At 46.6% G+C, this 24,516-nt stretch overlaps 1 protein-coding gene across 1 annotated transcript in view; it reads left to right on the top strand.

Moving 5' to 3' along the window:
* Positions 1-24,516, top strand: part of Ube4b (ubiquitination factor E4B) — a 102,757-nt gene that overhangs the window by 2,833 nt on the left and 75,408 nt on the right. The gene's annotated exons all lie outside the window — the stretch shown is intronic.

Below are 24,516 nucleotides of genomic sequence, written 5' to 3'. Positions count from 1 at the left end.
ACCCTGTCTTGAAAAACCAAAAAAAAAAAAAAAAAGCTAGAACAAACTCTTTTAAAACATTTTTTCCCTCTTTTTTGAGTCTCACAATGTAGCTCTGGCTGGCCTCCAGCTCACAGAGCTCTGCCTGCCTCTGCCATGAGTGCTGGGAATTAAGTTGTGTACCAATTTGCCCAGCTTTAATCCAGTTTCCTTAATCAGGGTTAGCTGCGCATTGGATGTTTCCAAAGGCCTTTTTGTTTGTTACCGTGTTAGCAGAAACCTGTATCACAGATGTTGTGGGTTATGTTGATAACATGTGTCTTACTGACAGTTCAAGGGTACATTTCAGAATTAAAAGTCCTTTCAGTGATCACTGTAAGTTAGGAAATTGACTTAAATCGGGGTTTGGTATTTTAGCAAAATGAAAATATTTGTGACTACAAGTTGGAAGAGAATAAAAGCTGGTTTAACCAGACTGGGTCTCTCATAGGCCACCTTGAGTTCTTTTCCTTCTTTGTTTTGTGTTTGAGAGGGTTGTTTAACTGCGTTGCTGTGTGGTATTTGTGTAGTGCTTTCCGGAGCTCCACAGAGCAGAGTTGTGACTGAGTTGAGCCTCTTGAAGAACGAGCATTCCACGGCATCACTGTTTACAGTATACTTGTGCTCCAGCTAGCTACTCACGTGTTGTTTTCCTGTACCAAGGCAATGCTGGAAGTAGGGCAGGCGCTTTAAACTGCTTTTCAGCAGTGGTGATGAAATTGCTTTGAAATGATTTGTACCTTTCCTCTCTCCTTTTCTCTTTTTCTTCTAAATCTTTATATGACCTACTTCTGAGAGATGGCTGGCTGGGACTTGGGGTGTGGCCAGAGTTTTAGAAGAGTGTTGAGTATTCTTCGCAAATGCAGCATATATGACCTTGGATTCTGTCTATTTATGGTATCTTTCAGGACAGGGTTTCTCTGTGTAGCCTTGGCTGTCTTGGTTTGTAGACCAGGCTGGTCTTAAACTCAGCGATCTGCTTGCCTCTGCCTCTGTGAGTGCTGGGATTATAGGTTTTATTTTGTTATTTTTATTTTTTTTGGTTTTTCGAGACAGGGTTTCTCTGTGTAGCCTTGGCCATCCTGGACTCACTTTGTAGACCAGGCTGGCCTCGAACTCAACAGCGATCCGCCTGCCTCTGCCTCCCGAGTGCTGGGATTAAAGGTGTGCGCCACCACACCCGGCTATTTTGTTATTTTTAATAGTGCTTTCCTCTCTTGTTTTTTTGAGGCAGGGTGTGGCTATATATTCCAGGCTGGCCTTAGACTTGTGATCCTCTTGTCTCAGCTTCCCAAGTGTGGGGATTACAGATCAGCGGTATTCTTTTTTTTTTTTTTTAAGATTTATTTATTTATTTATTATGTATACAGTGCTCTGCCTGCGTGTACACCTGCAGGCCAGAGGAGGGCATCAGATCACATTATAGATGGTTGTGAGCCACCATGTGGTTTCTGGGAATTGAACTCAGGACCTCCGGAAAAGCAGTCAGTGCTCTTAACCTCTGAGCCATCTCTCCAACCCCGATCAGCAGTATTCTAATGGGAAAGCTGACAGTTCTCAACAGTCTTAGAAGCCTGCACTTGGCCAGGCCCATGTGGTGCAGCCCTTGTCTCTTTTGGTAAGTCAGTGTGATGAAGTAAGAACAAGTAAAAAAAAAAAATTTTTTTTTTCCGTATTTTATAGGTGAGGAAACGTTTAGGTTGGCAAAAGTGACTTGTTTAGAAGTCACATGGTTAGAATTCAAACTCAGGACTCCTGATTCCAAAGGCCCCTGTATTACATTTCACTGTTTAACAATTGAGCATAGATTGATCATAGCATTGATGTAAGTATCTTGCTAGGGGCTGGAGAGATGGCTCAGTGGTTAAGAGCACCGCCTGCTCTTCCAAAGGTCCCGAGTTCAATTCCCAGCAACCACATGGTGGCTCACAACCATCTGTAATATGATATGGCGCCCTCTTCTGGCTTGCAGGAGTACATGCAAACAGAGCACTGTATACATAATAATAAATGCCTAATTTTCTATAAAGTGGTGTCCGTACCAGTGCGTTCATGATGTGGGGCTGACTGACTCGTGTGCACTAGTGTTCTCTCACCAACTCCCCTGACCCCAGCCTCAAGTGGTTCACTCCATAAGTTTGGGGATTGGATTGGGGGTTAGAGTTAGAAATCTACAATGTATAATATAGGGGCTGGAGATTTGGCTTAGCAGTTAAAAGCATGTATTCTTTTTTTTTTTTAAGATTTATTTATTTATTTTATGTATATGAATGCTTTGTTTTTGTAGACACCAGAAGAGGGAATCAGATTTCATTACAGATGGTTGTGAGCCACCAGGTGGTTCCTGGGGATTGAACTCAGGACTTCTGGAAGAGCAGCCAGTGCTCTTAAGTGCTAAGCCATCTCTCCAGCCCCAAAGCACGTATTCTTGCCAAGGACCCAGGTTCAGTTTTTGCTGTATCTCCAGTTCCAGGACATGTGGTGTCCTCTTCTGACTTCTCCAGGCACGAGGCACACCTGTGGCACACATACACTGATGCAGGCAAAACACTCACACACAGAAACTAAGACAAGAGCTGTCTTAAGGTACAGTACAGTTATTGTGCCGAGTGCAGTTGGGGAGTTGTGTATGAAGCATTCAGGAGCATAAGAATGACTGCCTCACGGCATGAGGGCTTAAGACTTTAGAAAAAAGTTCTGTGTTGCCCTAGAAGGGTCCTGGGAGCTGGGTGTGAGACAGGGGTCTCAGAAAATAGCACCAAGTCATGGGGCTTGATCTTGTGAGTTTGTTTGCCTGTGGCACTGGGAGTCATCAGAGCTGTCCCCTGCAGGGTGTCTGTCTACAGAGGCTTAAGATGACTGGCAGGGGTATAAAACAAGCTGCGGGAAGGAAGGTGGTACACACTGGGAGACAGAGGAGGAGGGATTGAGGCCCTGACAGTGAGAAGGTGGCGAGCAGGCACACTGGGAATAAATACTGAGGCTCCAAATGAGTCTGGTTCTTTCCTGTTTTGGTTTTTCAAGACAAGGTTTCTCTGTTTTTTTTTTTTTTTTTTTTTTTTTTTTTTGGTTTTTCGAGACAGGGTTTCTCTGTGTAGCCTTGGCCATCCTGGACTCACTTTGTAGACCAGGCTGGCCTCGAACTCACAGTGATCCGCCTGCCTCTGCCTCCCGAGTGCTGGGATTAAAGGCGTGCGCCACCACGCCCGGCTTAAGGTTTCTCTGTTTTAGTCCTTGCTGTCCTGGAACTCACTCGAGACCAGACTGGCCTCGAACTCACAGAGATCCACCTGCCTCAGCCTCTCAGAGTGCTGGGATTACAGGTGGGCGCCACCTTGCTCAGCGGCAGTGTTTGCTTTTAGTTGTTGAGTCATACCCTCAGCCCTTTGCCTCCTCCTAAAGAAGACACAGAATGATAAAGGTGAGGTTAGCTCTAGGAGTACTTGGTGCCAGCCTCTGAACTCTCCTAACACCTTTGCTATTATTGTCTCTGTTTTACAGATAGGAAAATCGAGGTTAACAGAAATTAATTAGCTTGCCGAAAGGCATGTAAATAGGCAAGCATGCTACCAACTGAACTACATCCCAGCTCCGCAGCTTAAGCCAATTAAGTGTGGGATCTGGGTCCCAATCTAGAGGCTAATTGTGGAGTTCTCAGTTTGTTTACTAAAGCACCATTAGAAACTCGCCTTTCTGAGTAGGGAGGAGGGACAGTGGAAACAGCAGACTTTTATTCTCCATTGTTATGGCTGAGATTACAGGCTTTAGGTAGCCCTGGATGTGGTGTGGGATGGAGGAGGAAGGCATCTGCTTGCTGCATGTTTAATGCCACGGAGACCTGCTTCTAGGGAGCATCATTTTCCTTAAAGAGGCAGATCGAACATAGACACATCATGTCTTTGATGATACACCCTAAAAGGAAAAGAAAGTAGCCTGAAGGGATAGAGAGGACTGGGGTCAGTTTCAGGGGTGGCTTTTGTGGTTTTTGTTTTTATTTATGTGTATGCCTGAGTGTAGATATGAATAGGTGGTTGTGAGCCATCTTGTAGGTGTTTTGTTTTTTTGTTTTCTGTTTTCAAGACAGGGTTTCTCTTTGTAGCCTTGACTGTCCTGGACTTGCTTTGTAGACCAGGCTGGCCTCGAACTCACAGAAATCCACCTGCCTCTGCCTCCTGAGTGCTGGGATTAAAGGCGTGCGCCACTACCGCCCGGCTTTATAAGTGAGTGCTTTTAACCACTGAGCCATCTCTGTAGCCTTAACACATTGGGGAAATTAAAAAACAATTTTTTTAGATAGGATCTCAATATGTAGCTCTGACAGGCCAGGAATAGACTGGTCTCAAACTCACAGAGACTCACCCATCTCTGCTCTGAGTGTTGGGGTTAAAGTCACTCATCACTGGCATTTTTGAGGGGAGAGAGGTCTTGCTCGTAACCCGGGCTGGCTTGAAGCTCAGAGGTCATCTTGCCTCAGCCTTCTGCATAGCTGAGACGGTAGGCATGTGACACTATACTTGCCTTAGAAGAATGTGTGTGTGTGTGTGTATACATCTGTACCACAGGTAGATGTCAGATGCCTTTTTGCTTGCTTGCCACCTTATCTTTTGAGATAAGACTTCTCATTTGTCTTAGTCGTTGTTCTGTTGCTGTGGAGAAACACCGTGACCCAAGCTACACTTAGAAAAGAAAAGCATTTACTTGGAGACTTGAAGTTTCAGAGGTTTAGTTCACCATCGTCATGGCGGGGAGCACGGAGGCAGGCATGGAGAAGAAGCTGAGAGCTGCACCCTGAGCTGAGGGAGAGAGAAGTAAGATGCTGGGCCTGGTGTGGGCTTTTGAAACCTCAAACCCACCTCCAGTGACACACTTCCTCCAAGAAGCCCAGACCTCTTCATCCTTCTCAAAGAGTGCCACCCCTTGATAACTAAGCTTTTAAATACTTGAGGCCATGGAGGGGGTTTTAACCCCCCCCCCATGTAGACCAGGATGCCTTTGCCTCCTGAGTGCTATGATTAAAGAAAGGTGTGCCTCACCACCATCCTTGCTGAGAGTGGCAGCCTTTTTTTTTTTTTTTTTTTGTGACTGCTGTTTCATCTGCATGTGTGTCTGTGTGAGGATGTTGGATCCCCTGGAACTTGAGTTATAGAGAGTTATGAGCTGCCATGTGGGTGCTGGGAATTAAATTGGAAGGGCAGCTTCCTTCTTCCAGGTCCTTTATACAGGATGCCAACAGACAGTATGATGCAGATGAAAGGTGATCTTCCCACCTCAGAAGATCTGGGCTAAAGGTGAATCTACCCTGCCAGGTGAGGTGGTGCGTTGGGGAGGCAGAGGCGAATCTCTGTGAGTTCGAGGCCAGGCAGGTCTACAAAGGGAGTCCTGAACAGCCAAGGCTACACAGAGAAACCCTGTCTCAAAAAACCAAAACCCCGAACAATAAGTCAAAAATAATGCAGATTAGAAGTGGGTCTTCCCACTTCAAATGATTTAGTAAAGAAAAAGTCCCTCACTGGTGTGCCTAGGCATTTGGGTTTTCTTTAATTTCAGATGTAGTCAAGTTGACAAGTAAGAACAGCCATTACATGTGGCTCTTCTGTGGGTGCTGGGACTTGAACTTAGGGGCTTCTGCTTTTACAGCAAGTACTTTAACCATAGAGCCATCTCCCCAGCCCAGAACATTTTAGAGTAGTTTGAGGGACAGCAGGAACTATTTGGGGGCAGATTGTTTCCAGTGAAGGGCGGAGCTGGTGCCAGGGGCCTTGGGGTGGATGCATTCTTGCCCTGTTGAGGAACAGCGAGGGCAGAGTGTACGTGGGCCTTGCTATCCTAGGGAGCCTTACTGAGGCCTCCCCTGTACTCGCCACATGGTAATATCTGGAGTTGGATACCTCTCACTGTGGCTGCTGTAATTACTGTTGAACAATTGTTGTGTGACATGGTCATTTCCTGTCCATGTGCTAATCTGGTTATACTTGTTGATGATGATGTCCCTTTGAGCATTCTACCTGTTAAGTTCAGTTGCCTTTTTTTTTTTTAATTAGTTTTTTCTAAGGCAATCTCACTGCAGAAACAAACCACTCTTTTTTTTTTTTTTTTTAAAGATTTATTTATTATGTATACAGTGTTGTGCCTGCATGTACACATACCACCAGGAGAGGGGACCATATCTCATTATAGATGTGGTTGCTGGGAATTGAACTCAGACCTTTGGAAGAGAGGTCAGTGCTCTTAACCTCTGAGCCATCTCTCCAGCCCTTCAGTTGCCTTTTTAAGTGCCTTTTAAAAACGAACATGATTTGGGAACATGGCCCAGCAAAAGTGCCCACTGCACAAGCATGATGACGGGATGACATGGGAGTTGTGGGGTAATGGGATGGCTGTGGGGTTGAGAGGAGTTGAGGGTGCTGGAGGAGTCAGTTTGCTACTGGGTTGATGGTCATAAGAGAGATGCTTAAGCTGTTGGTTTCTCTCTAGTAGAAGGCTGGGTAGGTGGCTACGGTTGGTGTGGCAACTCTGTACTCCTTAGGGCCCAGGCACTGCCTCATACTCTGTTCCCTAACACAGGGCTTCTTCTCTTGGCTGTGAGTGTCTACATTTGGTCAGAGGGAGAGGGGAGGAAAAGGGAGGTCAGACTCTTCCTGGACAGCCTAAGTTTGCGCAGTCTTTTGGTTTCCCTCTCATGGCTACAGCCATGGCTGCTTGTTGGGAAGGCTGAGAAGTGGTTCTCGTTGAGCAGCTGCATGCCCCGCCAGAGTCTTTATGTTAGAGAGGGAAGACAGCACCCCTGTCTGAGGTAGAAAGCCCACTAATTGTAGTGTCCAGGAACCCTCAATGAACAAAAACACCAGTTCTTTCTGGACCCTTCCCTCATGCGCTGTGGGAGCGATAGTGTGTTGGAAATAAAGACTTCTATTGGAAAGGGAGAGAATGTAGTGTGTGGGGCATACCCCTTCCTGATCTGTGGCTATTGTCACCTTCTGCCGGGCCCACCTGTGAGGGCTTTCTGCTTTGCACTATGTGGGTTCCTGCTTCTGGTCCCTTGGTGGCACCTCCTTGTCCCTGGTTGTCCTAGTTAGGTTGGCTAGTGCTGTGATGAAACACCATGACCTTGGTTGGGTAGGGACAGTAAGCAGCGTGGGTAGGAAAGGGTTTATTTCAGTTTACACGTCCAGGCAGTGAATCATCATGAAGGGAGGTCAGGTCAGGAGCGCAGACAGCCCTGGAACCTGGAGGCAGGGGCCATGGAGGGTGCTGCTTTATGGTTTCCTCTCATAGCTTGCTCAGCCTGCTTGTTTATAGAACCCAGGACCACCAGTGGAGGGATGACTTACTCACAATGGGCTGGGTCCTCCCTCATCAGTCACTAGTTAAGAAAGAAAGTGCATTACAGGCTTGCCTACATCGGGAGTCTTAGGAAGGCATTTTCTCAATTGGGATTCCCTCCTGTCAGATGACTCTAGCCTGTGGCAAGTTGACATAAAACTAGCAGCACACTTGTTACTGTCTCTTTTCTAGGGCAAAGTCTGAAGCTTGCCCAGACATCTCCTCTTCCTGAGATGGGAGTCTGCCCAGCTTTCATCCCCGAGTGCTGACAACATTGGCTTTCCCCTTCTGAGTAAACCTACACTGTACGCATGGGCGTTCCTTAGGCAGATCCACATACACTTCCTTTTATCCCTGCATGCTGATTGGCCTCATGCTTGGAAGTACTTCCTTAAAGTGGCATGAAGCCAGGAAATAAACGTATCAGAATCGTTTAACCGACTGCCCTACAATTACAGGCTTTGTTGGTATGTTAGCTGTCTTCTGAGGTTTTAGTTTATTTTTGTTTTTGTTATTTATTTCATGTGTTGGGGAGGGCATGGTGTATATGTGGAGGTCAGAGAGCGCTTGCAGGGTTGGTTCTTTCCTGCTACCTTCTGGAAGCTAGGGATCAAGCTCAAACTCAGGCTGCTCGGCTTGGGGGCTAGTGCCAATGGCCTAGGGGTCATGAGTTTTACCAGATGTTTTATTGAAGCCTAATGAGAGCCACCGGATTTCCACTCTGCAGCATCTGTGCCATGTTGACCCAAGTCAGGGTCATGTATATCTGTTACTAGTGTAAGTAACTTCCAGGCTTTAAAATCTGTGTACTAATTATGACGGTGATTTAGCTGAGAGAGCAGACAGTCCAGAAGAATAATGGCTTATGCAAGATGGAAGCTTAGCTGTTGATTGTGTGTGTGTGTGTGTGTGTGTGTGTTTTGTAGGTGTGTGCAGATGCACATAGATAAGTGCCTCAGGAGACCAGAGGTCAAAGTCAGGTGTATTTGTCATTTTCTGTTTTGAGTGATGTTTTTGAGATAGTGTCTCTGATTCTGGAGCTCAGTGATTGACAGTGAGCTCTAGGCATCTACCTGTCTTTGATCCCTCCCTGAATACTGGCCTACAAATGCATGCTTTGGGAGCCCAGTGTTCACATGGGTCCTGGGGCCCAGAACTCAGGTCCTTATGCTTGTAGTAGGCTAGTACTTAACCAACTGAGCCATCTGCCAAGCTTATTTTATTTCTTAAAATTTATTATTATTATTATTATTATTATTATTATTATTATTATTATTATTATTATTATTATTATTATTATGTGTGTGTGTCAGCACAAACATGTAGGTCATAGGACACCATCTGTGTAGTGGTTCTCTTTGACTTTTACGTGGCTTCTAGGCTTGAACTCAAGTTATCAGTTTGGAGGGAAAGTCCCTTTACATTTTATTTTTACATATTCTAATCACTACTTTTATCTTTTTCAAAGAGTATTAAAATGGGAGAGGGTTAGGGGATGGAGAGATGGCTAATAGGCTAAGAGCACTGGCTCCAGAGGATGGGCGTTTAACTCCTAAGACCTACATAGTGGCTCACAACCACGGGTAATACCAATTCCAGGGCCCCCTTCTGGCCTCTGCAAGCACTGCACACACATGGTACACAAACAAAACACATAAAATTAAAAAGAAAAATAAACAAGGTAATTTCTTTATTTATTCAGTGTTTACTGTTTCCTTTCCCTCAAGGCTGGGAGTGAATGTGAAGCAGACTTGCTTGTTATTCTAGTGTGCTGCTTTGGGCCTGAGTCTATGTGTAAGTTGTGGAGTCTGGGGAACACTGGATCTCATTCATACATATATGTCCTCTGGGAAGACTGTTCATTCTTTGAAATTGCTTATAGGAGTAGATCTCTGGGATGGTATTTATTGGTTTGTTTGTTTGTTTTTGATTTTGGGGGCAGGGCTGCCTTAGTTCTCATAACCCAGGCTGCCCTCAGGTGGATGCCTCAGTCTTTTTGTTTGTTTGTTTAATCCCTGAGTGCTGGGATTAAAGGCAAGCGCCACCATGCCCGGTCGGGTGCCTCCATCTTCAAGTGTTGAGTTTACAGGCAGATTATATCGTGCCTGCTTCTGAAAGGTTTCAAAATGTGGTTATGAGGCTCAGGTGAGCGTGTGGCCCCCGCTCACCGTTCCCCATCACCAAGCAGCAGGGCGGCTTCAGCTGAGGGGAGGGCTTGGGCAAAGGAAAGGCTTTTCAGTAAAGTTGGGTTTCCTGTCTGGATTCCAGTGACTCTGCCTTGAATGGTCTATTCATTGTCGGGTCCCCAACAGGAACATGGGCTCCCAGCTCATGCTCGGTTTAGCCTCTTTGTCCAATTTTTAGCACAGGGCTGGGCACAGAATGGCCCGGGACAGTGTTTGTTTGAGAGCATGGGTGGACAGAAAGAGACAATGTGTCTCTTTGTGACTCTCAGTTCTTGTCTTCCTTGTGTTAGTACAGTTTTGTTTCTTTGGTTTGCTGTTACATGAGACCCATTAGGTATGTGATGGGGGTGCCTGGGGGAGGCTTTGTCAGAGCTGTGGTTCAGAACCAGACACACCTGTGCTTCCTTTGGACCAACTAACTGGGTGAGTCTGGCTTCTCCGTGTGTGGTGTGACTAAAGTGCTGTCTCCTGGCATCACCCTGGAATTGCTGTGGTCTGTGCAGTGCATTGGCAGAGCAGGTTCATGGGACATACTGTTTGTCTTAAGGATTGAATTGTATACAGTTGAGAGTGTAGTTGGTGCTCATCCAACCTTGAGAAAACCCTCGGTATGAAGTAGAGCCATTGGCAGTACTGGCTGTGATGCTTTGTAATATTGGGAGGGAGTATGGGCATTCAGAAAAAATTAGTGATTGAAAGTTTTGAGTGAGATGAGAGATATGTGAAGTTGTTAAAAATTTAAAGAAGAAGCTGTGCGTGGTTGCACACGCTTTTAATCCGAGCACTTGGGAGGCGGAGGCCAAGGCTACACAGAGAAACCCTGTCTTGAAAAACAAAACAAAGCAAAACAAAAAACCCTCAACCAACCAAACAAAAAAAAAAATCCCTTTGGATTTAAATTTTCAAGGCAAGGTCTTTTTTTTTTTTAATATATTTTATTAATTTATTCATATTACATCTCAATTGTTATCCCATCCCTTGTATCCACCCATTCCTCCCTCCCTCCCATTTCCCCTTACTCTCCTCCCCTATGACTGTGACAGAGGGGGCCCTCCTCCCCCTGTATACACTCATAGGGTATCAAGTCTCTTCTTGGTAGAAGGCAAGGCCTTAATATGTGCTTCAGGTTGGCCTCAACTTCAGCACTCGAGAGATGTGCTCTCTTGCCCAGCTAAATTCTTTAAACTAGCTTATTTTTCTTTCTTTCTCACCATGTTGGGTTAGGGTTTTTGTTTTTGTTTTTGTTTTTTTTTTTTTAATTTTAAGACAGGGTTTCTCTGTGTGTCCTTGGCTGTCCTGGACTCACTTTGTAGACCAGGCTGGCCTCGAACTCACAGCGATCCGCCTGCCTCTGCCTCTCGAGTGCTGGGATTAAAGGCCTGTGCCACCACGCCTGGCAAGGGTTAGTTATTTTTGAGTGTATGTGTGGCTGGTGTGTGTGTGTTATGCTCATGTGGTAGCTTGTGTTTCTGGAGACCAGACGTCACTGTTAATGTATTTCTCAGTTGCTGTCCACTTTATTTTCATGAACACGATCTCACTGATTCTGGTGCTCGCCCCTTGGCCTGACTGGCTGGTTGGTAAGCTCCAGGAATCTGCCTGTGGCCCCTCCTCCTCCCAGTTACAGATGCAGGCCATGTGCCCAGTGTTTATGTGGTGCTAGGGAGCCAAGCTCAGGTCCTATGTTTGTGTGGCAAACCATCGTCCCCCTAGCACACTTAAAAAGCTTTTTGGTGCTGTTACATTCTCCTGGGGCTTATTAGTTTGCTGTGTAATTCAAATGCTGATTTCTGTACCCACGTATCTACTTGTAATCCTTGTTCTGAGAATCTCCTGTCTCAATGTTGTGTAAACACTGCTCCTCAGTTGTCCCCTGATATGCCAATAAAGCAGCTTACAGCCAACTGCTGAGCAAGGATGAGAATAGGGCTGGACTTCCTGCCAGCCTGGAAAGAAGCAGGGGATTTGGCCAGGAGCAGAGGCCCAGGAGACATCAGGAGAGAGGTGCCAGAGCAGGAAAGCTACAAAGTGCAAGTATCTCTGGGATATACGATGGGAGGAAAGCAAATCAATTTAGAGGGCTAAGAATAGATTAATAAGTGCTCATTTCTTGTGCTGTGAAGCTTGTTAAAATAATATAATAGTGTCCCAATTATTTGTGTGATAGCTGGGTTAAGAGAGAAACCGAGAAACAAACACAGTTATATCAAAATAACTTTAACAAGAGTCAGTTGTGGTTTTTTAGTGTTTTTGTTTTTTTTTTTTGATTGTTTGTTTTTGTTTTTTGTTTTTCGAGACAGGGTCTCTCTGTGTAGCCTTGGCCATCCTGAACTCACTTTGTAGACCAGGCTGGCCTCGAACTCACAGCGATCCGCCTGCCTCTGCCTCCCGAGTGCTGGGATTAAAGGCGTGCGCCACCACGCCCGGCTGTTTTTTTTTTTTGAACAAGGTTTCTCTGTGTAGCCTTGGCTGTCCTGGATGCTTTGTAGACTGGGCAGAACTCGCATCAATCCGCCTGCCTCTGCCTCCCAAGTACTGGGATTAAAGGTGTGCGCCACCATGCCCAGCTAACAAGAGTCAGTTTTATAGACCAGTGTTAGAAGCTTCTTGGTGTTGGCTCATCATCTCTAAGTGGGATCAAAGATGCAGATCTTTGGCAGCTGCTATCCTTCTGGTGTTTTTGGTGTAGTCATAAAATTAAAGCTGTACGAATTATTATTTATTTGATTATGTGACACATTCTTGTAATTCCCATGTTTGGGAAGCTGAGGCAGGAGAATCACTGAAAGCTCAAGGCCAGCCTAAGCTACACAGTGAGACCTTGTTTCCAAAAAGCAAAACAAAGGGAAGGAGCTGAGGGTCTAACTTCAGTGGGAGAGCGTCTTTGTGAATGCATGAAACCCTAGGTTCAATCCCCAGCACCAAACAAAGAGACTGGGAGCCGAGGATGGTGGCCTAACCTTTAATCCCAGCGCTAGTGAGGCAGAGGCTGCTTGCTGGTAGCAGGCTGCCTGGTCTACGTAGCAGTGCAGGCCAGCAGGACTACACAGTGAGGTCCTGTCTCAGAAAACAAAAACCAAACATCAAACAGAAAACCCAGACCAACCGAATGAACAAGCCCGATGCAGTGCAGCTGAAACAGCCATTCTTGAGGTTATTCCTGCCACACAGTCCTTCCAGCTAGCAGCTCTGGATCCTTCTGGTGTCCACACTGCTAATTTCTCAGTCAGCTATGAAGGTGATGCGCGCTGCAGCGGCTTTGCTGCATACACACTTGGGTTTTTTTTTTTTTGAGACAAGGTTTCTCTGTGTAGCCTTGGCTGTCCTGGACTCACTTTGTAGACCAGGTTGGCCTCGAACTCACAGTGATCCGCCTGCCTCTGCCTCCCAAGTGCTGGGATTAAAGGCCTGTGCCACCACCACCCAGCTTGCATACACACTTGTATTGTTAAGGTGAAGCAGAACCAAAGCCAAAGGAAGATGGAGATTAAAGATGGGAGAGAGCTCTGGGTCAAAATTACTGGTGTGTGATGTGTGTGTCTCTGAGAAGACTCTTGCCCCCAGTCTAGGGGGCACTCGTTTGTTCAGCAAATGCGTACCGCGGACCCTGTGGCTGAGACACTACTGTCAGGGTTGCTGAGGGTGTGGCTGTAGATAGAATAGAGCAAGCTGCTCTCTCAGGGCCTGGCTTGTGCAGATGAGTACAGAGGTGCTGGCTCAGATGAGCTCTACGCCACCTTATTCTGACACTTGCAAGGCAAGCGGTTCTTTATTCCTTCCCCTGAATCAGGAACGCAGGTCTCGGGGAGGAGTCCAGGTAGGTGTGGGTGCAGCTGAGGCCGTGGCTGGAGCCAGCTAGTGTGCGGGTCTCTGGTTCTGTTGTGACAGACTGAAGGTGGAGCAGTGTGTGCTCAGCCTCTGCTTGTGGTTTCTGCTTGCTTTTCAGGTGGAGAGATGAAGTGCTGCTGCTTCTCCATTTCTCCCCTCTTCTCCTCTCTTCGCCTTTTCCCTCCTTCCCCACCTGCTCAACACAGGGTCTTATTGTCTTGGTGAGACTGTCCTGGCACTTAGGGTCCTCCTCCCTCAGCCTCCGGAGTGCTCTGAGTACAGGCCTGTGCCACCACACCAAGTGTGGTCTTTTTGAAGGGTCTGTCTTGAACCTGTGACAACAGTGGTGAAGGAGCAGCCCACCAGGCCTCATGATCTGAGTTTGAACCTTGGGCCTTACATGGATGTCTGAGTAGCCCCTCCCCTCAAGTCAAATGTTGATGAATAGCTTGGAAAAGCCCCTCCCTTTGGGTCTTTTGGAGGATGAAACTCCGGCTGGTTTAGCTCCCAGTGTGCCAGTGATGACCTTGAACTACTGATCTTCCAGTTGTTGGAGCTTCAAGAATGTACACTGTGCTAAGTATTAAGCCCTTATTGTGCATTTCTTTATGCTGTACTGGGGATGAGCCCAGAGCTTCCCATGATGCCTAGGTATGATGCCGCTAACCACAGCTTCAGTGGATCCTAAGTGCCTCAATAGCTGCATACAGGGAAGCACTTGGGAGCAGGGTGTCCTCCTGGTGTTCTCAAAGCAAAGTCACAAAGCCCGTGTGTGTGTGTTTGTGTGTGTGTGTGTGTGTGTGTGTGTGTGTGTGTGTGTGTGTAGCATGTTCTTCTGGAGGCCTGAAGTTGACATTAGTCTTCCTTGATCACTCTATTGAGACAGGGTCCTCATTGACCCTGGAGCTCATCAGTTCTAGCTGGTCTTGCGCTGGCTTTGCTGGGGTTGCTAGCTTCGTCTTCTGGGTGCTGGGTTTGTAGGTGACCACCACACCCGCCCAGCTTTTATGTGGGCTTTGGGATCTGAACTCTTGTGTCTATGCTTGCTCTGCTTTATTTTATCTCCTGGGTCATTTTCCAGCCTCAAAGCAAAAGTCTTCCAAATGAGTCAAAACCTTTATATCCTTGAACCTGGAATAAGCATCCCAGTCTAAGCTGTTCTTGAGTGTAGGTGACAGCTTTCTTTCTTTCTTTCTTTTTTTTTTTTAATTTTTTATTATTAATTTATTCTTGTTACATCTCAATGGTTATAGTGACAGCTTTCTTGTTCCAACGAAAAGTACTTTGTGGCAGCTGCTGCTGCTGCCTTTAAAAAATGTTTTTTCTTTGTAGGTTTTTTGTTTGTTTGTTTGCTTTTTGAGACAGGTTCTCTCTGTACCCTTGCCTGTCCTGGACTCGCTTTGTAGACCAGGCTTGCCTTGAACTCACAGAGATCCACCTGCTTCTGCCTCCTGAGTGCTGGGATTAAAAGCGTGCACCACCTTGCCTGGTAATTTATTTTGTTTTATCTGCATTAGGTTTTGTTTTTAATTTAAAATTTATTTTCTGTGTATGGGTAGTTTGCCTGCATGCATGTCTGTGTGTCACTTGGCATGCCTGGTGCCTGCTGAGGCCAGAAGAGGGTGTAAAATCTTGTGGGACTGGAGGCTCCAAATTCCTCTTGTCAGGCATTCAAGTTTTCTGCAGTCTATTCTAGTGCAACTGACTTTATGTTCCTATATTTAAGAAAATGATTCAAATAACACATGTAAGAAAGCATTTAAAAATGCCAAGGAATAACATTTAAAGATGTGAGAAGATATGCAAATTTAAACTGTGGCCTTTGGGCTACTGTGCTAGTTCAGTGGGTACAGGTACTTTAGGTGTGCTGGCACTCAAACTTGCATCCTCTGCTAAAACAACAAATGCTCTAATTTGCTGAGCACCTCTCCAGCTCCACTTGCCTCCTTTTTTAATGGCTTTAATCTTTCTTGAGAAATTATGCCTTCCTTAACTCAGTTTTAAACATGCTCCCTTCTACGCAAAATGCAAAAATTTTCATCTTTCTACTTTGTTTTTTAAAGTTTCCAATTCTCATTATAAATTTATGAAGAAACAGCCAGCAGTAGCCATGCCACAGCCCTGTGCTGGGCTGGCGGTTAGCTCCTCTGCCATGTTCTCCTCCTCCTTCTGTCTGTATTTAGTGTTTTTATTGCAATCTCGCCATATATCTCAGGGTGACCTCAGAGATGCTCCTGCCTCAGCCTCCCAAGAGCTGGCATTATGGGCATGCTCCACGGCAGCTACTTCATGCACCTAGTTTGACCAAAGCTCTCCTCCAGTGCGTGCGCCTATAGAAGCCAAAGGTTGAAATCAGTCACCACCTTCTGTGGCTCTGTATCCTTTTTGTTGTTGTTGTTGGCCAGAGAGCCTCTGGAAGTCATCTTTTTCCAGCTTGCCAGTGCTGGGATACAGGCTCAGGCTGCCATGAACTTTTGGGCTCAAACAGTTCTATCCCAGCTTCCCAAGGAGCTGGTACTGCAGATGCAGGCCTCATGCATGGCTGCTTTGTTTTCATGAAATCTTTTATATTCCTGTTTCATAGAATTTTATCTGATGTAGATAGCCAGGCCTGAAGTCTACACTTTCCACTACTTCATACCTCACTTCCAAAGAGTTCTTTGCTGCACCCATTAAATGTTTCTGAACTTGTCCATTTTTCTTCAATGTCCTCATTGCCTGGCTGGTCTTTGTCCCACCTTAGTGCTGTGTTCTTCATAGTGTCTGGAGTGGTGGTCTGTCCGAGTTACTCCCTGCTTAAATGCATTAGTCTTTTCCTTGCCTCCATGAGCAAGTCCGCTGCCTCAGGGTGCTGTTGCCAGCGGGCTTGTCTCAGCCTGCCTGTCCTGACTTGTCCTGCCTCATCTGGATACACTTACCTTTGTCAGGGAAGCAGTGAGGGTTCCTGCAGGTCCGCCTGCTTCTGACAGTGCACCCCTCTCCCTCACCCTGGCTGGCTTCTACCTGTTCTGAAACAGAAACCCGAGTCAGAACTGAGCACAGTTGAGGCACTTCAGTGTGCTGGGTCTTCACAGTTGGTCCTGGGAGTGATTTGAATGTGGCAGTAATTAATGCCTGGTGTAATAGAATTTGCATCCTGAAAATCCAGTACTGAAGAAAGCACAATGCTGCTGCGCACACGGCTGGCTGTCTCTGGGGAGGGGAGGTGTTCATAAGAAGACCACTGTAAGTCATAGCACAGCTTACTAAGCCGAACAAAACCAGGATTTGTTTCAGGGATCCAGGAGCTGCCTTCTGAAAGTAGGGAGAGAGCGATGGCTGAGTCAGGCTCTGAGGCGCCTTTCATCTCCTCCTCGTAGCCACTGTTGCCCACTCACTGCCTCATCCCGCTTTATCGCTCCAGCCTGCTTTCCAACCTGGCTAGTCCCACTTCATGCCCATTTATGTGCAGCTGAGCATGGCTAGAGCGGACGCAGGTACGGTTTTCTCCCTACCCCCCACTCCTTTGAGACAGGGTGTCATGTAGCACAGGCTAGCCTTGGATTTACTCTCATGCTCTCACTCCCAAGTGCTGGGATTGCAGAACATGCCATTGTACTCAGTTCTCGACTAAAAAACGAAAGAGGGTTATTTATTTTTACTTTATGTATATGAGCGTTTTGCCAGAGTGCATGTATATACACCATGCACATGCCTGCAGAATCAGAAGAAAGTATCAGGTCCCCTGGAACTGCAGTTAGAGTTGGTTGTGAGCCATCACGTGGGTGCTGGGAGCTGATCCAGGTCCTCTGAAAGAGCAGTCAGTGTTCTTAGCCACTGAGCCGTCTCTCCAGCCCCCAGCTCTCAACTTTTTAATCTGAAACTTTTCATGTCTGCAGAAAGGTTGAATAAATTGCTTGGAATCATCAGTTGTTAATTTTTTTTTCACATTTTCTCTCACTGTATTAAATTTGTGTATACAGACAGAGTTGGCTTGTGCTGAACTGTTTGTAGGTTTGGTGAGCCTTAGCGATGTGGGAGATGGGCGGTGGTGCTCGAGGGCCTCATTGAGAGGCTAACAAAGAAGACAGAATGCAAAAAAGACAGTGCAGTTACGTGGACGGAGCATGTCGGGAGAAGAGGCAGCTCCCAGGATGTGGCCCTGGCAGCAGGTGTGCTGAAGGAACAAGACCAGTTCTCTGCGTGGTCCACCGCCTTCCTCGAGGGAGCTGCGCCTCCCCATGCACTGCTGGCACTTTGTGGCAGTTCAAGGAATTGGTTCTGGCTTGGGTAGCATTCTCCATGATTTGTTTCCTTTGCCTGAATTTTTCTTTCAGTTTATTGTGTTTCCAGTGGGAGATAGATGCCTTGTCACCTGGTCTTGGAGGGAAGGCAGGATGGAGCAGAGCGATTTCCAAGTGTTTTCAGGTTTAGAGATTAGTGGGAAATAATAATGGCTTTTGTTCCTGTCATTAGAAACTGTGAAAGAAGAAATGAAAAACCTGAAGACTTGTTTTTGTTGCTTGCGTTACGTGAGATCTGCACTAAATGTAGTGTAAATACAGAGGGAATCAATGCATGTCAGTAGCCACCTGCTTCTACAAATAAATCTATGGTGAACCCTGAAAAGAATAAAAATATACCCCATTTAAAAAGCAGTGGATATTGGGCTAGAGAGATGACTCAGTCTGTAAGAGCTCTTCCAGAGGACCTGGGTTCAGTCCCCAGTTCCCATATTGGGTAGTTCAAAACTGTAACTCCTTCTTCAGGGGACCTGCTTCTTGGGTACCATATACACATGCTTGTGCAAGAGTTCACACACACACACACACACACACACACACACAATATATCTACAGAAAGAAAAGAAGGCAGCAAAGTGAATACAGCATAGTTTGCTTTCATATTATTTCTGGTAAAGATACAGCTCTCTGTGGATTAGTCTCCCTGTGGGGCTGTGACAGGCACAGATGGCTGTGTCCCTTTCCTCTGCTGCCTCTACTCTCATCCTGTGCACTCCTGACAGTGTGTCATAATTGTCACTTGGCTTTTCCCCAAGGATATCTGGAAGTCTTTGAGGGTGGGCATTGGGTGGGGCATCTTTTGCAGCTGTGCAGTGCACAGGAGGCATTTACCAAAAGTGCTAACAAATAATTTGTGTGGGTTTTTTTGTTTTTGTTTTTGCGATAGGGTTTCTCTGTGTAACCCTGGCTGTCCTGGACTCACTTTGTAGACTAGGCTGGCCTAGAACTCACAGCGATCCACCTGCCTCTGCCTCCTGAGTGCTGGGATTACAGGCATGTGCCAACTGTGCCTGGCTGACTTTGTGTTCTTGATGGGAGAATGTTTTATCTCCTGCCCTACAGTAGCTCTTACTTGGGTGGATGCTCTGTCTTCCACTGTGTACGCCTCACCAGAGTCCAGTCTGTTCTGTGCTGCTGAGAGAATGTGAGGCCAGTGCTTGATCAGGGTTCAAGAGCTGACTTACTGAACCAACAGCAGCGGTGCCACCTTGTCATCATAGGAGGGTCGTGCAGTGGAGACCTGTGGTATGTGGGAGGAGTGAGAGGTGGGAGGCCACGGTCTAGCTTCATACCCATTCCAGACCTCCAGTTGTGTCCCTGAGCAAGTCACGTAATGGGCGTGGGTTCCTCACCTGTGAAATGGTAACGGAATGTGCTGGTCTCCGGGTTGTTAACTTGAGTTTAAACATTGGGCTTTGGAGCGGAATCTGGCCTCCAGGAAGTAGAGGGCCGCTTTAGTTAATTATTCCATTACTCTTTTGTGTGAGGATCTCCAGGAGCCTCCAGAGTGGTTGTGAGTGACAGTGTAACTAGAAAGGTCACTGTGTGTGTGACTGAAATACCTGAAGGATATTTTTAGAAGGAAACCACCCCGAAGAGTAGGAATTGTAAATGGTGTTGGAATTTATTTACTTTTTGAAATTTTAGTTGAAAAATTTTATAGAATATTTTATTAAATTTAAAGCAGAATTTTGTGGATCCTCCTATCCTCCACTAACTGCTAAAAATAAGAGGAGCAGTTTGCTTTCTCCTATCTGACCTGCCACCGTGGCCTTCCCTGCTTTGAGTCTGGCGCTAGTAACTCTGGAGGAGGGGTGGGAAGTGCAGCCTCAGGAGGAGCCTTTAGGGGAAAGCCCTGTTGTAGTGTCACTTAGAAATTCGAAGTGACACAGAACAGAGACACTCTAGGAATGCAGCTCCTGCTCAGTGTTTGGGGCTCAGCATGGCTGTAAAGCTGCCTGCCACAACTGTTTTCCTTTTGTGCCTTTGGGCTGTCCCTCTATGACATATGGAAAAAGAAATCTTTAAAAAAGGACTTTAGTTTAACTTAAAGGAGATAACCAGCTCTTTGTACTTAATGTAAAAACATAGGTTGAGTAAAGAAAAGGAATTTAATAATACTTTGGAATGCTGGCGCTATGTATTGTGTGTATCTTGGTATCTCAGGCTGTATGTGGTGTGTGTGTGTGTGTGTGTGTGTGTGTGTGTGAGAGAGAGAGAGAGAGAGAGAGAGATTTTGGCGGGGGGGGGGGGAGAAGGGGGGAGGGAGGGAGGAAGAATGAGTGTGTTAGAGGCGGGGGGGGGGGTGGGAGTGGATAGGGGAGTACGCAGATGCCTATGGCATTGTTGGATCCCTGGAGCTGGAGTTACAAATGGCTGTGATCTTCTGTAAGTGGCTGGTATGAGCCAAACTCAGGTCTTCTAGGAGCAGCAAGGACTCTTTGTTTTATTTTGTTTTCCGAGACAGGGTTTCTCTGTGTAGCCTTGGCTGTCCTGGAGCTCACTCTGTAGACCAGGCTGGCCTCGAACTCACAGAGATCTGCCTGCCTCTGCCTCCCAAATGCCACCACTCTGGCTGCAGCAAGTGCTCTTACCTGCTGAGCCATCTCCAGACTGTGTGGTGAAGGTGAGCTATCGTTGCCTCTCCCTCTCATAGTTCTGGGAATCAGACCCAGGTCTCCCCAGGCAGGCGCTCCACCCTTACCTATGTCTCCAGCCCATGTCTCCATTAGTTAGATAAGTCCCCGGCCTTCACTGGTACAGAGCCATCCTCTGGGGACTCTCTTATCTAGAGAGCTAGCTGAGTCTCAGGGTCTCCAGCTGCTAAGCCTCTTCCAAACTGCTGGCGCTGTAGAAGTGCATGGATGGTTAACTGGGAGAGCTGTGTGGCCAGCCTGGAGCTGTGTCGCCTCCCGCGCTGCCTTGTCGGGGTGGGCGTGCCATCTTTCCTTTCGTACAGTCTCGATTTAGTCCCCTGCATTTTTTTTTTTTTCTGTCTCCCTGTGTGATATGAAAGGGACGAGAAGCAAGTTAATGGGGTTGGAAGGATGACTCAGTGGGTTAGAGTCTTGTTGCTCTTCCAGAGGACCTGGGTTCAGGTCCTGGCACCACTCTGTGTGGCTCACAGCTGACCATAACTCTAGTTCTAGGGGCCTCACACTTTATTTGGCCTCCAAAGGTGTCTGCACTCAGATGTAAAACGCACACACACACGCGCACACGCACACGCACACACTAGCCCCTCAGACAAGGGAGGAGGCAAGGAGGAGTGAAGACTCTGGGACACACACTGTGGGCAGTGACTAGTCCACAGGGAAGGGACTTTGCCCAGCGGAGCCCTGTCTCAGGAAGCTCCCTCAGTGACTTAGGGCGCTCATTCTGTCTACAGTCACTGAGCGAGTGCAATGTCTTGATTTACATCTCAGCTAAACTTGGTGTCCAACTTGAAATTTGAATTAGAAAAAAAAAAAAAACCATTAAGAAATAATGTTAGGTGGGTGCAGTGGGGTTTGCCTTTAGACCTAAGGAGAATTGCATGAGTCCACAAATCCAAGGGCAGCATAGTTTACTGAGACCCTCCTTACTCAAGCTGTAATAATATTAATTAAGAAATATATATATTGGAATTTCAAGACAGGGTTTCTCTGTGTAGCCCTGGCTGTTCTGGACTCGCTTTGTAGAGCAGGCTGGCCTCGAACTCACAGTGATCTGCCTGCCTCTGCCGCTTTGAGTGCTGGGATTACCAGGGTGTGCCACCACGAGGCCAGCCTAGTCTACAGTCTATATGGTTAGCCTATTCTATATGGTTGTTGGGAATTGAACTCAGGACCTTTGAAAGAGCTGCCAGTGCTCTTAACCTCTGAGCCATCTCTCCAGCCCCATCCCTCGCGTTCTTAGATTTTATTTTGAGATGGGTCTAAGTTTCTCACCCTGGTCTTGGTCCTGCTCTGTAGCCTAGGCTGGCATGAACTTGCAGCCTTTCCACTTTAGCCTCCCTAGTGGCTGAGGTTACAGGTCTGTGTCACCATTCCCAGTTCATGAACACAGACTTCTAAAAACATTTTTGGTTTTTTGAGACAGAGTTTCTCTGTGTAACCTTGACTATCCTGGACTCACTTTGTAGACCAGGCTGGCCTTGAACTCACAGCAACCCGCCTGCCTCTGCCTCCCTAGTGCTGGGATTGCAGGCGTGTGCCACCACTGCCGGCTCTTCTTTTTTTTGGTTTTTCGAGACAGGGTTTCTCTGTGTAGCCTTGGCCATCCTGGACTCACTTTGTAGACCAGGCTGGCCTCAAACTCACAGCGATCCGCCTGCCTCTGCCTCCCAAGTGCCGGGATTAAAGGCGCGCGCCACCACGCCCGGCTGGCTCTTCTTTTTTGACAGTGGAGAGTAAGACTTTACTCTGTGGTTTTACTCCACTTTTCTCCTAGGTTTCTTCCAAGAAGCTTTAGCTACTATTTACTTTCCACCTTCTGGCACATCTTCCCTATTTATCTCCCCAGTTTGATTAGAATCTGCTAAGGAGGGTGGGTTTGACAATGGATGGTGTTCTTTTTTTTTTGGACGGTGTTCTTAAAAAAAAAAAAAAAAAAAAAAAGATTTTTATGTGTGTATTTGTGTATGTGCACTGTGCATAGGTACCCGTGGAGGCCAGAAGAGGGTAGCAGGTCCCCTGGAGCTGGAGTTACAGGCAGTTATGAATTACCCAGTGTTGGTGCTGGGAAGTAAATTTTAGTCTTCTGCAAGATCAGAAAGTCCTCTTAACCACTGAGACCTATCTCTAGACTTAAAACACATGCCTGTCTCCAGACACCAAAACCAAACCAAAGCAAACACTGCTTCTGAGTCTGCCCAGCCCTGTAGGTACGCCATAACAAGCATAGGGCAGTGCCAGCCCCCGCAGCTATAAAGTGGTGGCCAGAGCTGGCGAGCAGCTGTAGTTTCAATGTGTGCTGATGAAACATAGTGCTAAGCAGTGGAAATACTGGTTGCTGGAAAGCCAAATGCAAAAGTCACAAAGATAGCCGTGTTTGAAAATTAGAGTGTGCAAGAGTCACCAAGAGATGAACCAATAAACATATGACTAAGTTCGAATCTTTGAGAGTGGAGACAGTTCATATTAGTGTTTATGTTAGTGTTTTCAGTAATACCTGTAAATATTTTTTGTTTTTGTTTTTCAAGACAGGGTTTCTCTGTGTAGCCTTGGCTGTCCTGGACTCATTTCGTAGACTAGGCTGGCCTCGAACTCACAGTGAACTGCCTGCTTCTATGTCTGAGATCTGAGGTTAAAGGCATGTGTCACCACACCTGGCTGTGTATCTTTAAACAACAACAACATTATACATTTATTTTTCAGGCTGGAGCTACAGCTCAGTGGTTAAGATCACTGACTCTCTCTTAACGAATCTGGGTTCAGCCCCAGCACCCACATAGTAGCTGATCTGTTACTGTAGTCTCAGCAGATCTCCCTCTTCTGGCCTCCAAAGCTCTCATTGGGTTACATAGTACATGGACATACGTGGGCACAACACCCATATACACAAAACAATACACTTTTTTTACTTTTATTTTATTATGTGTGTTTGCCTGCATGTTTTTGAGCAAGTGTACAGTAGTGGAGGAGGCCAGATGAGGGGAATCCCTTGGGCCTGGACTTGCAGATAGTTGTGAGTCAACCATCGTGGGTGCAGGGAACTGAATTCAAGTCCTTCCTAAGAGCAGCGTGCATTCCTAACTGCTGAGCCATCTCTCCAGCCCTTGATCGATATCTAAGGCAAGTACATCAAAACTTGGCATACTTAAATTTCAAGAGGCAGATTTTATCTCATAGTGTTTAGCTCAAGGAAAATAATATCTTGAGCAGGGGGCTGTTAGCCTGGGAGCAGAGCATTGACTGAGACTGTTCAAGGCCCCAGGTTCAGGCCCTCTATCGCTGCAATCAAAACAAAACAAAGCAAAAAGGAAATTGGAATTGGGGTGGCTGCTCAGTGGATGAAACGCTTAAGCTTGAGGACCAGCGCCCACACAAAGCCTGGTGGCTGTGCCTCACCTGCACCTGGTCAGGGTTTCAGGTGAGGTGGTTGGTTGGCATGTCTGCAGCGCAGGTGTTCGGGAGGAGCCTCTAAATCCTGGGGCTGGGATTCAGGATGTTTCCTTGTTTCCTTCGCCTAAGAATGGTAAAAGGAGCAAGTGTCATGTAGTGTGAGGGTGACACACAGAAGCTTGGGTCAGGCGAGCCTCCAGGTTACCCCTTGCTGTAGTTGAAGCTTTATCTGCCGTATCCCTGGTATAAATCCAGGGGCTGGCTTCTTTCTGTGATTTCTGCTTACATCGAGCACTTGGAGATTGGTGTGTGTGTGTGTGTGTGTGTGTGCGCGCGCGCGCGCGCGCGCGCGCGCGCGCATTTTATCCACTACATGTGTATTCTCAATTACTTGGTGCCTGGAATATTCAGAAAAGAATGACAGATTATATTTTCATTTTGATAACTTAAAAGCTGAAAACCCAGCCTAAACATTTTGCCCCTTTGAAGCTTTGTGTGTTGATGTACCTTTTGTTTCTTTCTCCTGTTGGATAAAATAGACTTTTAATTTCTTTAGAAATTACTTGTACTCGGTCCCCTGGAACTCGAGTTATAAATGGTTTCAGAGAACCAAACTTCGGTCTTTTGTAAGAACAAACTACCTTTAACCGCTGAGCTGTGTCTCTAGCCTCTATCTAAAATGACTACACAATTCCATTTTGTTAAAATAACAGGTTTTGATGGGTGGTGGCACACACCTTTAATGCCAGCACTTGGGAGGCAGAAGCAGGCCAATTGCTGTGAGTTCGATTGCTATGAGTTTGAGGCCAGCCTGGTCTACTAAGTGAGTTCCAG

The sequence above is a fragment of the Acomys russatus genome, chromosome 29 (genome assembly GCF_903995435.1).
Source record: "Acomys russatus chromosome 29, mAcoRus1.1, whole genome shotgun sequence".
Taxonomy (NCBI): domain Eukaryota; kingdom Metazoa; phylum Chordata; class Mammalia; order Rodentia; family Muridae; genus Acomys; species Acomys russatus.
The sequence above is the reverse complement of the archived record's forward strand: the minus strand, read 5'-3'. Positions and strand labels throughout refer to the sequence as shown.